Below are 12,905 nucleotides of genomic sequence, written 5' to 3'. Positions count from 1 at the left end.
CACAAGGAAGAATAAATAAATCCAATAGCTAAAAGGTAGGCTAGCAACAGTTCACAGGAGCATTGTACAACATTTGAATGAAGGAGTGACAGCCCAAATTGGGGGAAGGAGTGAAAGGGAAAATGGGGGCAGAGCAACAGCACAATGGGGGATGAACAACATCGCAAAGGCGGGCGAAGTGACAGCACAAAGGTGGGCAGAGTGATAAAGGTAGAGGGGGAAGATGTGGCAAAACAAGGGGGAAGGATCGACAGCACAAGGGGGTAGGAGTGACAGTGCAAGTGTGGAGGAGCAACACGCAAGTGGGGTGGAGTGACAGCACAAGGAGGAGAGACAGCACATGGGAGGAAGGAGGGACAGTGCAAGGGGGAGGGACAGCAGAAGGGGGAGAGGAGGGATAGTGCAACTGGGAAGGAGGAACAGCATACGGGGGAGAAGAACAGTTCAAGGGGCAGCAGGAAAAGCCTGTGGGGGACATAACAAGGGGTGAGGGCTGTAGAAAAGGGGTGAGGAGAGACAGTTTACTGGAGGGAGGAGGGACAGGGCAAGGGAGAGATCAGGGACAGTGCAAGGATGAGAGGAAAGACAGCCCAAGTGAGGAATGAGGGAGAGTGCAAGGGAGTGGGAAGAATAGATAATGCAATGGGGAAGGAGTGACACCACAAGGGATATGGAGGAGGGATGAAGGGGGAGATACTGTGCAAGGGTGGAAGAGATACAGCACAAAGGGGAGGGAAGGAGCAAGGGGGAGATGCAACAGTGCAAGGCGTGAGGGACAGCACAAGAGTGAGGAGGAAAAGTGCAAGGGGGAAGAAGGAAAGCATAAGTGGGTACAGTGCAAGGAGGGGAGGGGAGGCAGCAGAAAAGGATGAGGAGGGTCGGAGCAAGAGGGTGAGGAGGGACAGCGCAAGGTAGGAGGGACTGCACAAGGGAGGAAGGAGGGACAGTGCAAAGGAGGGAGGAGGGACTGTGCAAGGGGCGCTAAGATCAATAGCACATGGGAGAAGGAGCAACAGCACAAGGGGCATTGAGTGACAGTGCAAGGGGGAAATAGCAACAGTACAAGGGAGCAAGAGAAACATTGCAAGATTTGGGGAGACGGGACAGCATAAGGATGTAAGAGGGGCAACGCAAGGTGGAGGAGCAACAGTGCAAGGGGGGAGGCGACAATGCAAGGGGTGATTAGGAGGGACAGAACAAGGGGGAGGAGGGACAGCACAAGAGAAGAGGAGGGACAGAGCAACGGGAGAAGAAGGACAGCATAGGGGGAAATGAGAAACAGTACAAGTGAGGAGTGTCATATTTTGGCTGAATGTATAATTATAGCCTTTGGTTATATTTGTCCTATATTGTAGTTTTTATATTATGTGTGTGGAACTGTGGGAGCTCCCCCATGCACATTCACACATGCAGTTCCCCATCCTGAATTCGCAATGGGCCAAGCAAAGCTGGGGAAGTAAATGCACATAGATTTGCATAGCACATTGGACATGCACACTGAGGAACAAAAACTGTCAAAGGGAAACCACATTTTTGGTTGACAGATTTAGCCAGCTCAGGAGCGCTGCCTTGGCTTCATAAAGCAGCCATGGGAGTCCTTAGTCTTTACAATTGACTGGCGTGTTGATTCTGACAAAATGAGCGAGGGATTTGGCGGGTTGGCACTCCATCGCCCATTATGGATGAGCTGCCACTTGCTATACTGCAGGTTAGTTAGGGGAACTATTAAACCCTATAATCCTTGTGCATTTAGCGGAGAGACATCCACATGCAAAAGCCAGAAAGGCTAGTGAAAAACTCAATTGTGACATGTGAGGGGAAAAGGATAGCATAAACCATACAAAGCTGATGAGGAGAAGCTGCGCACAAATGGGAGCTTGATTTCCATCCAGGATACTGTGATGAATCAAGAGTGTTCACCCCTTCTCCCCAGAGGGGAGTAACCCCCTTGAGGCTAGGGAGGTGAGTTCACTCTGCAGACCCTCCCTAGGGAGTCAAGTGGGACCTCACTGGGAGTGACTCCCCTTGAGTGGACAAGGACTCCTATTCCCACAATGAGCACCCCATGCAAGCAAGACTGTCTGCCTGTATGGGATTGCCTTCAATCACCAGCAATGTGCTTTTCATTTTTATGGCATTCAGTAATGCTGGATATCACACCTGAAGAAAAATGGAATGCCCCTTTGAACGTGAACTTCTATCTAATGTGGCCACCCAGATGCCAAGTGTGCCATGAAATTCCTCATCAGAGAGGTCTTCACCCATTCGGGAGAGTGTGATGTTTTAAGGTCAGATATCGGTACCCATTTTTTCAATGAGCTCTTCAAGGATATAACTGCCCTGTTAGGGATCAAACATCATATGAGTTTAATTTACCACCCACCAGCGATGGGGTGGTAGAGAGGATCAATGGCCTCCTTACAGCCCAGTAAGTACCACCACCTGTTACCCCCATGAAATAGTGACTGTCAGGCATATGCAGACACTCCTATCGCCTGTGGGGAGAGCATCAGATGCTCATGGAGCAGCAACAATCCCGGGGGAAGAGTTTAAACAATATCTGTCCCAAATGACACGTGCAATAAGATGCATTGCAAAACAAATGGCTCCGCCACACACAGAAAATGCACAAACGTCAACTCTTCCACAAACTGACACCACACCCACACAACCATTGTTGCTGGGAGAACTGGTCTATGCCAGAGCTTCTTGTGAAAACAGAACAACCCCAGGTTCCAGGGGCCTTACAAGGTCATATTTTCCACCCCCTCACAGGTGAAGGGGTTCAGATATTGGATACACCTCTCAGACGTTCGCAGGGCGTCACTGGACAAAACACAGAGTGTCCAAAATCAAGAATCAAGACAAGAACACTTCCTCAGTTTGTGCATCAGCTATGCAAATTAAAACTTTCTCTCTCTCTCTCTCTCTCTCTCTCTCTCTCTCTATCTCTCTCTCTCGTTTACCTTCCCACCTCTCAACCCCTCCCCAGCTCGTTTTCTCTTCCCCTCTTTGTTTTTTTCTAATCCACAGGAATGCAAGCGATGGAAATGACCAGGCCCAGATACTCCTCAGCAGTAGATAGAGACAGTATTAGTAGTACTAGAATGCATAGTTATAACTGTGGCCTTCACTTTACGGCTATTTTGTTTGCAGTAATGATGTTTGCATTAGGAATTTACTGGGGAATGTATTTTATCTAGGCTGGTCATCCAAAAGAAGGGAGGGAGGGGACTACGGGGACCTGGAAATGAGTACACCTTCCAATGTCACCGGATTACTTCCGAATAATACTGAATTACCCTTCAATGTCATTGTATTTCTTTCAAATGTAACTGGAGTTACACTGTTGCTAGTTTGACCCCTACATCCTCCACAGTAACTAAATTCACCCCTGTCATAATGCTAAGTTCCAGCCCACGTCTAAACCCAAATGAAAGGATGAATGAAACTGTACCAGTCAACATCTCAGAACCAAACACCATAACAAAATCAGGACCAATGTATAATGTGACCCTTGCAAACAGTAGCAGCTCCCAAGCCACTGTATGTAATAGCAAAATGTTCAAAAATACTAATGCCGAATGTAAAAAATTATTTATGTAATGGAAGCACCAATGTAAATATTACCAGCAGCAGAAGTCCAATAGTGAAAAGGCACATGATACATAATAGCAGAAGGAATAGACAAGCGTGCCAACATAAATTTGATGCATTCCATGATTTAGGACTAGATGCAGCAGAAGATATTTGTCATCCTGAACACTCGAACAGTTGGTTCTCTGGCGTGAGTGCAATGGGAAAGCAAACGACCAATGGGAGTTTCTACGTCTGTTTCTTATTACTGCACGCATCTGGGGCACCCAAGGTCTTAGTACTGCAAGAAGTACCCATTAAAGAGAGCCAATGCCTAATTCATCTAGCGCTAAGTATGATCAAAGGCACTTTTCAGGTACGCAACATCCACCTAGAACTTATCGATCCTGACCCTCGAAAATACAAAACCAGTTCCATTAACCCCAACTGTCTGAAAGAACCACATCTAGTGAATGGAGGGGCGAGATATGTTTACAACGAGTGGCAAGAATCAAAAGATGCATGCAAGGCCGAAGGACTTTTGTGGAGCAGACATGCTTACAAATATGTACAGAACACATCACCAAACTAACGTGGATTGCAGCTCTCGAGAAACCAGTAAAAGTCCACCAGCAAAAATCATATGAACTTGTTTTTACAATTAAAGCATTATTTCTGTCTAGTTGAACGAACAATGTAACCGAACAGGTATAGTGCCCAACCTCAGAAAGGTACTGCCGCGCTGATGGACTGTTACTGGTTTTGCGGCCAGCAAGCATACTTGCGCCTCCCGCCTTCTTGTAGGGGCTACTGTTCGCTAGCTATGCTACACTCTGCTGTGCTAATGATACTAGAAGAACACCTGAAGGGGGGACCCCTGCTCGAAGCACTCACCGTGCCCCCAACAATCGAAGTATGACACACAATGCCACCACACTACTTTCGCATCCTCCCTGAGAAAGGGCCCTATGACCAGCCTTGAAGGAAAACAAGATGCTCAAATTACCTATCGAAAGACTCATCCAAACTGCTTGTGCAGATACCTAATAAACACAAGCTCTATAATTCAGCAGATACATGTTTTGCATCAATAATACCAAGCATCCAGACATGTGCCAATGCAAAATGGCTCCTGATTGTAAGGTGGGAGTTGGTCCAGCTGCCTAACGATACTGAACAGAGGTTCAATGTCATAAAAGTGGAGATGAGAGCCCTAAGACTAATGAGAATGCAGAAACAGTACGTACTGGATCTCCTGAAAGCCATGGAAGGAGATGTTTGCAAAAAGATCGGAAGTTCATGTTGCACATTCGTACCTTCTGAAGACGCTTAAAATGGGACATTGTCACATGTTATTGCAGTAGTACATGAACTAGGGGTAAAAATGAAGAAAGAAATTGTGATTCAAGAAGATGGTTTATTTACCATGGCCTTCAGTTGGGTCCCAACATGGCTCAGACCTTTGGTGAAAATGTTGGTACCCATCATCGTGTTTATCCTGGTAATCTTCTGCATGTGCCAATTGGGTCTCTGGTGTTGTGCCAAAACTGTGCCTAATAGCACAATGATGATATTTACTACTGTGAATACTAAAGTACCTCGTAACACAAAGGAAGTAGAAATACAGACTGACCAAACTGACCGCCCTGTTCACCACATGTTCCCAATCCCTGTTGGAGACATAGTAGATAACCTATACCAGACAACCATTGTTCCTCCCCCGACCCTGAAAATTTCAAAGAATTGTGGGTCGACCTGGCTGAGGGTGGGGGGTGCATATACATGACATGTACACCTGAGCAATACGTGCAAGCAGGCGACTGCTCAAGACATGTGTGTAGAGCCTGGATGCCCCTAAAAGGAACACCTGCATGGGAGTAAGAAGAAAGGAGGGAAAATGAACAAAATACGGTCGAGTAAAATGTGTTACTGTAGTAGTAACAAAAGGGGGGAATGTTGGGATGGAAAATAGTATATCCCAACCCCCTAAGCACTTTCAGGTGAGGCGAATCCCGTACAAGATAGTGTAGTATATAAGTGGGGAGAGAACCGCACTATGAAACTCGAATAGCAGATGCACGGTATTAGGGGACACATAGAAAGAGATGCCATTTTGTAGTTATGGTGAAAACACAGGCTTGTGTGACTGCACTGCACCAGCTGAGCTTCATGCAAAGATTTCACTAGGCCCAACACCCACATGGCAGAATTAATGCACTCCGCCAGTTCCCACGGAAGTCCACTTGCCCCATGTCCCTTTACTGTTGCAATCATTTAGAATTGTTCAGAGGAATGCATCCTGCAAGAGCATGAGATAACACCAGGCTACACGAAGCATAAATTCATCACTACTAAGCTGTCTGCAGGCCTCTAACCCCAACCCAGCCAGCCCAGCATCTGCCGCACATCAGTGACCCGACCCCCACACCTCTGCATTCCATGATAAGCAAGTGACCATTCTGTCCCAACACAAATCAAGTGTCCATAAAAGATCTAAGCATGCTCAACTGTTTTTCTCCCAGCATAAAATAAATCCTTTGAAACACGAGGTACAGAGAGGGATACATTAAAGATCAAACCCAGGCTGGAGACCTTGAGTGCGGTAAGTGCGGTATCAATGAAGCCTTGAATGTGTGGGTCAGCATGACTGTATTTTATCCTCGCTTCCCCCGTTCACCCATTCCCCAAACTGCCCAGGTGCATGCCTCAGTGATATAGTACGAAGGTTTAGCATACTAGTTTAGAAGCAACATTGTACTTTGCGAGTGCCCTGACCTTCACCAGCCTCATAGATGAGTTCAGCTGACCCACGTGGAGCCTGACTGACGGCGATGGACTAACCAATGATAGCCTGGCATCCACTATGGATTACACCCATTTATATAGTATCACCAATCAGTGGCACTGATTGCAACTCTATATGATGGCGCCACCAGTCTTTTTAAGCTCTTGTTTGTACCAGGACTAACCAGAACATTCTCTAGTAGCAGAGTCCTTTGCTGATATTTTGTATTCTGTATACTTAAAGCCTTGTTATCTTTGCAAGCTATCTCCTGCCTTATTTCCCTAAAGGGTTGTATTGGCTTTGGAGTGTTCATAAAAAGGGGCTTGCCTTCAGTAGAGGACGGGCACACATACATATTTCTATATATTCATATCCTTCGCCAAAACTGACCCCACAAGATGCAAAGTATTGACATATTTAGCTTGCACATGCTTGACTGCTACAAACATAGAGAAGCCATACAGAACAATATGGACGCCATAGGCCTATGGAGCAAACAGAGAATCAGAGACAAGCTTTAGGTGCATGTAAGGGCTGACATGATCACCATAGCCAGAGGCAAGCAGAAACAACCATCCCAAGTGAAATCATTGTTTTAAAAAAAAAAATGACAAAAGAGATCGATTTAGAAAGCCCGATCTGCACGCTCTAGTGTGCGGCAGGGGATTGACAGGTCGATTTAGAAAGACCGCTCTGTGACTGCACAGAGCGGTCTTTATAAATCGAGCTGCCACATTGCTGCCAAACACGAGTGCGCACAGGGATTGACAGTCATGCCAGGACCCGGAAGAGGAGTCGCTGCAGGAGTGTTGGGTAAGCAAGTGTCTGTGTGTGTGTGTGTGTGTGAAGGTGGGGTCTGTGACTATGCATGTATGTACATGTGTGTAGTGAGTATGTGTTGTGCTGGGAAGGGGGGTGGGTGGGGAAATAGGGGGCTCAGTTGGTTAATCCTCCCGATTAAGAACACAATGAGTGGGAGAGGGTGGAGTCGGAATGACCTTGCGAGGGGAAGGGCGCAGTAAGTGATATATCAGCATTTTAAAGCTGACACAAAAATGGCAGAAAGAAATCGGTCTTTTTTGGGTTAGGTCTTTAAAATTCAGAAATATCAAATAGAGCCGAAACAAGGCACCCAGCCATGGATACCAAAGGTATCAAAACAATGAGCCAACAGCAGAAAATCAGGCTAAACTCCTCAGAAATACAAGCAGAACAGCTTCATTCCGTGGTCTCAACACACAGGACCCAGCTGAACAGGACAATGCCCATTCAACTGAGTTAGATGAAGAGGACCGTTCCCATCGAAACAGAGGCGGAAAGCTACAAGTGCTGCCCATGAACTACTAACTTAATGCACTCTCGCAGACTTAGGTGATCAGAGATGGCAACATTACAGAACACCTCACACCTCCATGTTCATTGCCAGTGCCTTGAAAGTATACACTCAGCCTGGTAACCTTCCAGGGTCCCAGCTCTGAGAGGACATATTTCGAGACTATATTTCTGGACATATATCCAGAGTCACCTTTCACGTGGGGTATAATTTGTTGCAAGGGCCAATGGTCCCTCTACAATCCTGCAACACTGCAGACTGATACTAATATAGGTGGTCCTAGGAGGAGCCACTAGATATGACTATCCAATGGTAGAACTAACCCCTATAGCTCCTCTATGTAGTTCCCATAAACTGATCAATGTGAATGTCTGATAGGTTTCTGGGATGGAGTCTGAATTTGTGATGTCACACCGGGGTAAAGCCGGGTGAAACGTGCTTATAAGATGAATCCTATGAAGGATACTTGTTTTTATGGTTTGATCCCTGTCATTTTTGTTTGCAAAATAAAAACCAGTAACTTTGCCCTGTGGCTGAGTCTTCCATTCTTGTGTCAGGGAGTTTTTGATCGGGCTACTTCTTTTCTGCTGTTAATTGGGGTAACTGCTAGAGAGAGAGCCCCAGCCACATCTATACAAATTGATAGCAGAGGATGGTTGCTAGGATATTTCAGCAACAAACCGTCTCGTCCTGCCGCATGCCAGAGGGGCTGTGTGACAAAAGGTGATGTCTGAGAACAGGCATGAGAAGAGGTTGGCAGGAGCTGCCGTTGGAGGGAATTCCTGCCTGCTTCTCTTGGGATGCCTATCAGACCGGACGCAGAGTGGCAGGTTGTGGGAGAGTCGGTGTCCGAAAGATCTCAGCAGATCACTGAGTGTAAGTATAGACTCAGCTAAATGGCAAATGGGGGTGATTGCTTCGTGTTTTTTTTTAAAGTTTTTGTTTGATATAAGGATACCTGTTCATTAGGCAGTCAGTTTGGGCAGTCAGCTTAGACAGTCGTCTTTTCTTGTGGATGAAAAAAATAACTTTGAGACAAAATATATATATATATACATGTATTACACAGCCACGGTAGTTACGTTTCTGTTTCCATAGGAAGAGCACTTTTTGGGCGGCCTATAACTTCGCTCCCCCTGGACGAATCCTTTCCAAACTTTGCAAAAAGTATATGGGCCACTCTGAATTTATTTGCAAAGTTTAGTGATGTTTGGTGCAGGGGGGGAAGTTTATAGGGGGGTCCCAAAACGTCTTTTTTTCCCCATAGACTGAATGGGGGAAAAGCTTTGCGCACGCTTACAGGCAAAACCGCTGGACAGATTTTCACCAAATTTGCGGCAGGGGCGGGGGCTTGGTCCCGAAAGCGTGCTTTTTGTAAATTTGGTGACAATCCGTCCAGTAGTTTCCTTTAAAATGACCAAAAGGTAGGTCTAAAAAAATGTGTGATATCTATGTCGGCTCCGCGGTCACACTTCCCTGTTCGCACAGCGGACAAGATCCCGATTGGCTAAGGGGCTGGCATCATGACCGCGGACACGTGACATCTCCGCCGATTGGCTGAAGTGAGCCGTGTTCTGTGTGAGATTGGTTGGATGCGACCGAGATCTTGGATCTGCCGACAGCGCGGCGGCGACCAGAGGTGAAATGCTATTTCGGAAACTGTTTTGGTGTGTCAGAGTGCTTGGGGGGGGTTCAGAGAGTAAGAGATGGGTGAAATACTGTATTTGTTTAGGCGGTAGGTGGTAATGATGTATTCCCTATGCCTGCCTTGTCTGAGATGTTTGTAAGTACTGAAAATGAGGGGTCTCATACGGATAGTACTTCAGTCCGTGCTGTGCGCAGGCAACTTGAAACTGTTCTAAGGACACACGTGGTGTTAGAGAACATTGAAATTGAGTACATGGCGTAGTTACATTTTTTGTTTCTATGGGTGTGCTATTGATTTATATGCCACCATGGGTGTGATATGCTGCAGTGGTTGTGGCCAGGGCCTAGAATCTTGGGTGCATGGCCGTAGGCCATACTCCCAAGACACTAGGCCCTGGCCACAACCACCGCAGCATATCACAGCTATAGATACACCCGTAGTGTTGCATGTCGATCAGGTGGTTGTGGGGTGGGTCTAAATCTTGGTTGCATGGCCAAAGGCCATGCACCCAAGATCAAATTTATACGTAGAGAAATTGTACCCCTCTATGGGTGCGATATGCTGTGGTAGTTGTGGCCAGTAAATAGAGTCTTGGGTGCATGGCCTAAGGCCATGCACCCAAGACAAAAGTTATAAGCACTGCACTTATAAATACACCTGTAGTATTGCATATTGATCAGGTGGTTGTGGGGAGGGCCTAGAGTCTTGGTTGTATGGCCACAGGCCATGCACCTAAGATCAAATGTATACATAGAGAAATGATACCCCTCTATGGGTGCGATATGCTGTGGTAGTTGTGGCCAGTACGTAGAGTCTTGGGTGCACCCAAGAACAAAGTTATAAGCACTGGAGTTATAAGCCACTGCACACCCATACATTCAAATATCTATGGCCTTACACCCAAGACTCTAGCCTCTGGCCACAACCACTGGAGCATATCACAGCTATAGGTATACCCACAGTATCAAACATCAACCAGGTGGTTGTGGGGAGGACATAGAGCCTTTGGCCATGCACCCGAAAGCAAAAGTATACGTAGTGAAGTTACAAGCCACAATCGGTGCAATATGGTGTGTTGGTTCTGGGCAGGAACTAGAGTCTTGGGTGCACGGCCAAAGGCCATGCACCCAAGAAAAAAATTATAAGCACTGAAGTTATAAGACAACATGGGTTTTATATATTGTGGTGGTTGTGGGCAGGACGTAGACTTTTGGGTGCATGGCTGAAAGCCGTTGGCCATACATCCAAGAGTGTAGACACTGCCCACAACTACTGCAGCATATCACATTCATACATCACACCTATACAATCGATTATGTATCTGGTAGGTGTGGGAGGGCCTAGAGTCCTGGGTGCAAATTGAGTACATGCTACAGTTAAAATGTTTCATTCTATGGGTGTGCTAATGATTTAAAAGCGACCATGGGTGTAATATGCTGCGGTGGTTGAGGCCAGGGCCTAGAGTCTTGGCTGCATGGCCGTAGGCCGTAGGACGTAGGCCATACTTCCAAGACTCTAGGCCCTGGCCACAACCACCGCAGCATATCACAGCAATGGATATACCTGTAGTATTGCTTATCGATCAGATGGTTGTGGGGAGCGTGTACAGTCCAAGAACAAAGTTATAAGCACTGGAGTTATAAGCCACTGCACACCCATACATTCAAATATCTATGGACATACACCTAAAACTCTAGGCCCTGGCCACAGCCACTGTAGCATATCACAGCTATAGATACACAGGTAGTATCGAACATCACTCAGGTGGTTGTGGGGAGGGCCTGCAGTCTTGGGTACATGGCCAAAGGCATGCACCCGAAACCAAATTTATATGTAGTGAAGTTAGAAGCCACAATGGGTGCAATATGCTGTGGTGGTTCTGGCCAGGACCGAGAGTCTTGAGTGCATGGCCAAAGGCCATGCACCCAAGACTGAAGTCATAAGCAGTGAGGTTATAAGTCAGCATGGGTGTGCTGTGGTGCAGTGCTTGTGTGCACTACCTAGATTCTTAGGTGCATGGCCGCACACCATGCACCCAAGAGTAAACATATAAGTAGTGAAATTATAAGCACCATGGTTTTGATATGCTGCAATGGTTGTGGGTAGGGCTTACAGTCTTGGTTGCTTAGCCGCAGGGTGTAGGTGGTAGGTGGTAGGTTATACATCCAAGACGCTAGGCCCTGCCTACAGCCACTGCACAATATTACTGCCGTGGATTAGACGTATAGATTCGAATATGTATGAAATGTGTCAAATTATACTTACTGTTTACTTTGTTGTGATTGCATATATTACTTGTATGACTTTAGTACTTGGCGGAAATATCCTTTTTTAATTTCTGTGATAAAAGAAAAGAGCATGTTAGTCTTTGTGTTTTATAAAGACTTACTACATTGTATAATAGACATTTTAGCTTTTTTTTACCCTCATATTTAGTTTACAAACCAGTATACTGTGCATTTTGCTCAGTTTCTGTGTTTGTTTTCCAAATCCTTGGGTCTGGGGGAAAGAAAATCCTTGTCGGATTAAAAAAAAACTTTCTTTGCTATGCTACAAACTACTTCTTTGTTTCCTTTGAGTGTTTTCTTGTTGTTTCTGATTAATGTTATGTCTGTTGGCTTGTTGCATATTTTTTAAAACAGTTAGATACCTGTTGGCGTATTCCAACTGTGAATTTTCTGTTACGGATCTGTGGTATTCATTTATCTGTGTGGTTGTTATACACTCTTGGGCAGTTAGATACCTGTTGGTGTATTCTAACTGTTTATAGTCTTTTACTTGAATTTTTGTTAATGTTGAAGTACACATTAGTTATGAAATTTTGGCTTTAAGAAGATTAAATACGCATTTGTAAGATTAGCTGGCAATCTCTGCTTTAGAGTAATGGTGCTATCATTATATTCGAACCATCCACATTTCTTTTTAATGTATGCAGTGTAGTGACCTGCATTGGTTGTAGCTCCTGCATGGAAGATTATACCTATTGTTGTGAAGGTTTTCTTCCCAAGTGACACTTGACCGTGTGTGAATCCAGTCAGCTTGCAGTTGTGTTTGGTACCATCTGCATTGTAACGTAGAAGCATAAGTATTATGTAGTTACTATGTGTTTGTATCAGTAAGGTGGAGTGATTATCTGAATTGCACATAGTTCATAATCTGCCATGGTTTGCATTCTGTAGAAGTTGCTGAAATGGAATGGATTCACAATTAGGTATGGATACATACACAAATCGCTCATTTGGGATTTGTTCCTTTATCACATTGTTACAGAGAGTGCATGTATGTTTCCACATGTATGAAATCTGGAAGATTTCATTTATAGGTAAGTTTTTGTTTTCCAGTACTTGTAGTAAGTACATTGGACATTCTTGTGGATCTTCTTGTGAGTTTATAGTGAATCTCACCATCCAGCACAGTAGTCCAATTCTTGTCTTATTCCATGAACACTGTATGTGTTGTCAGGATTGTTTGTTGCGTTTCTATGAAGGACTAACATTTGCAAACACAATTGGTCTGTACTGTGTAAGTAAATATTGTTAACAATTGGTGGCAATTGAAATAGA

The sequence above is a fragment of the Ambystoma mexicanum genome, chromosome 3p, assembly GCF_040938575.1.
Source record: "Ambystoma mexicanum isolate Mex_15411 chromosome 3p, UKY_AmexF1_1, whole genome shotgun sequence".
In the NCBI taxonomy this organism is placed as follows: domain Eukaryota; kingdom Metazoa; phylum Chordata; class Amphibia; order Caudata; family Ambystomatidae; genus Ambystoma; species Ambystoma mexicanum.
Note: the sequence above shows the minus strand (reverse complement) of the source record.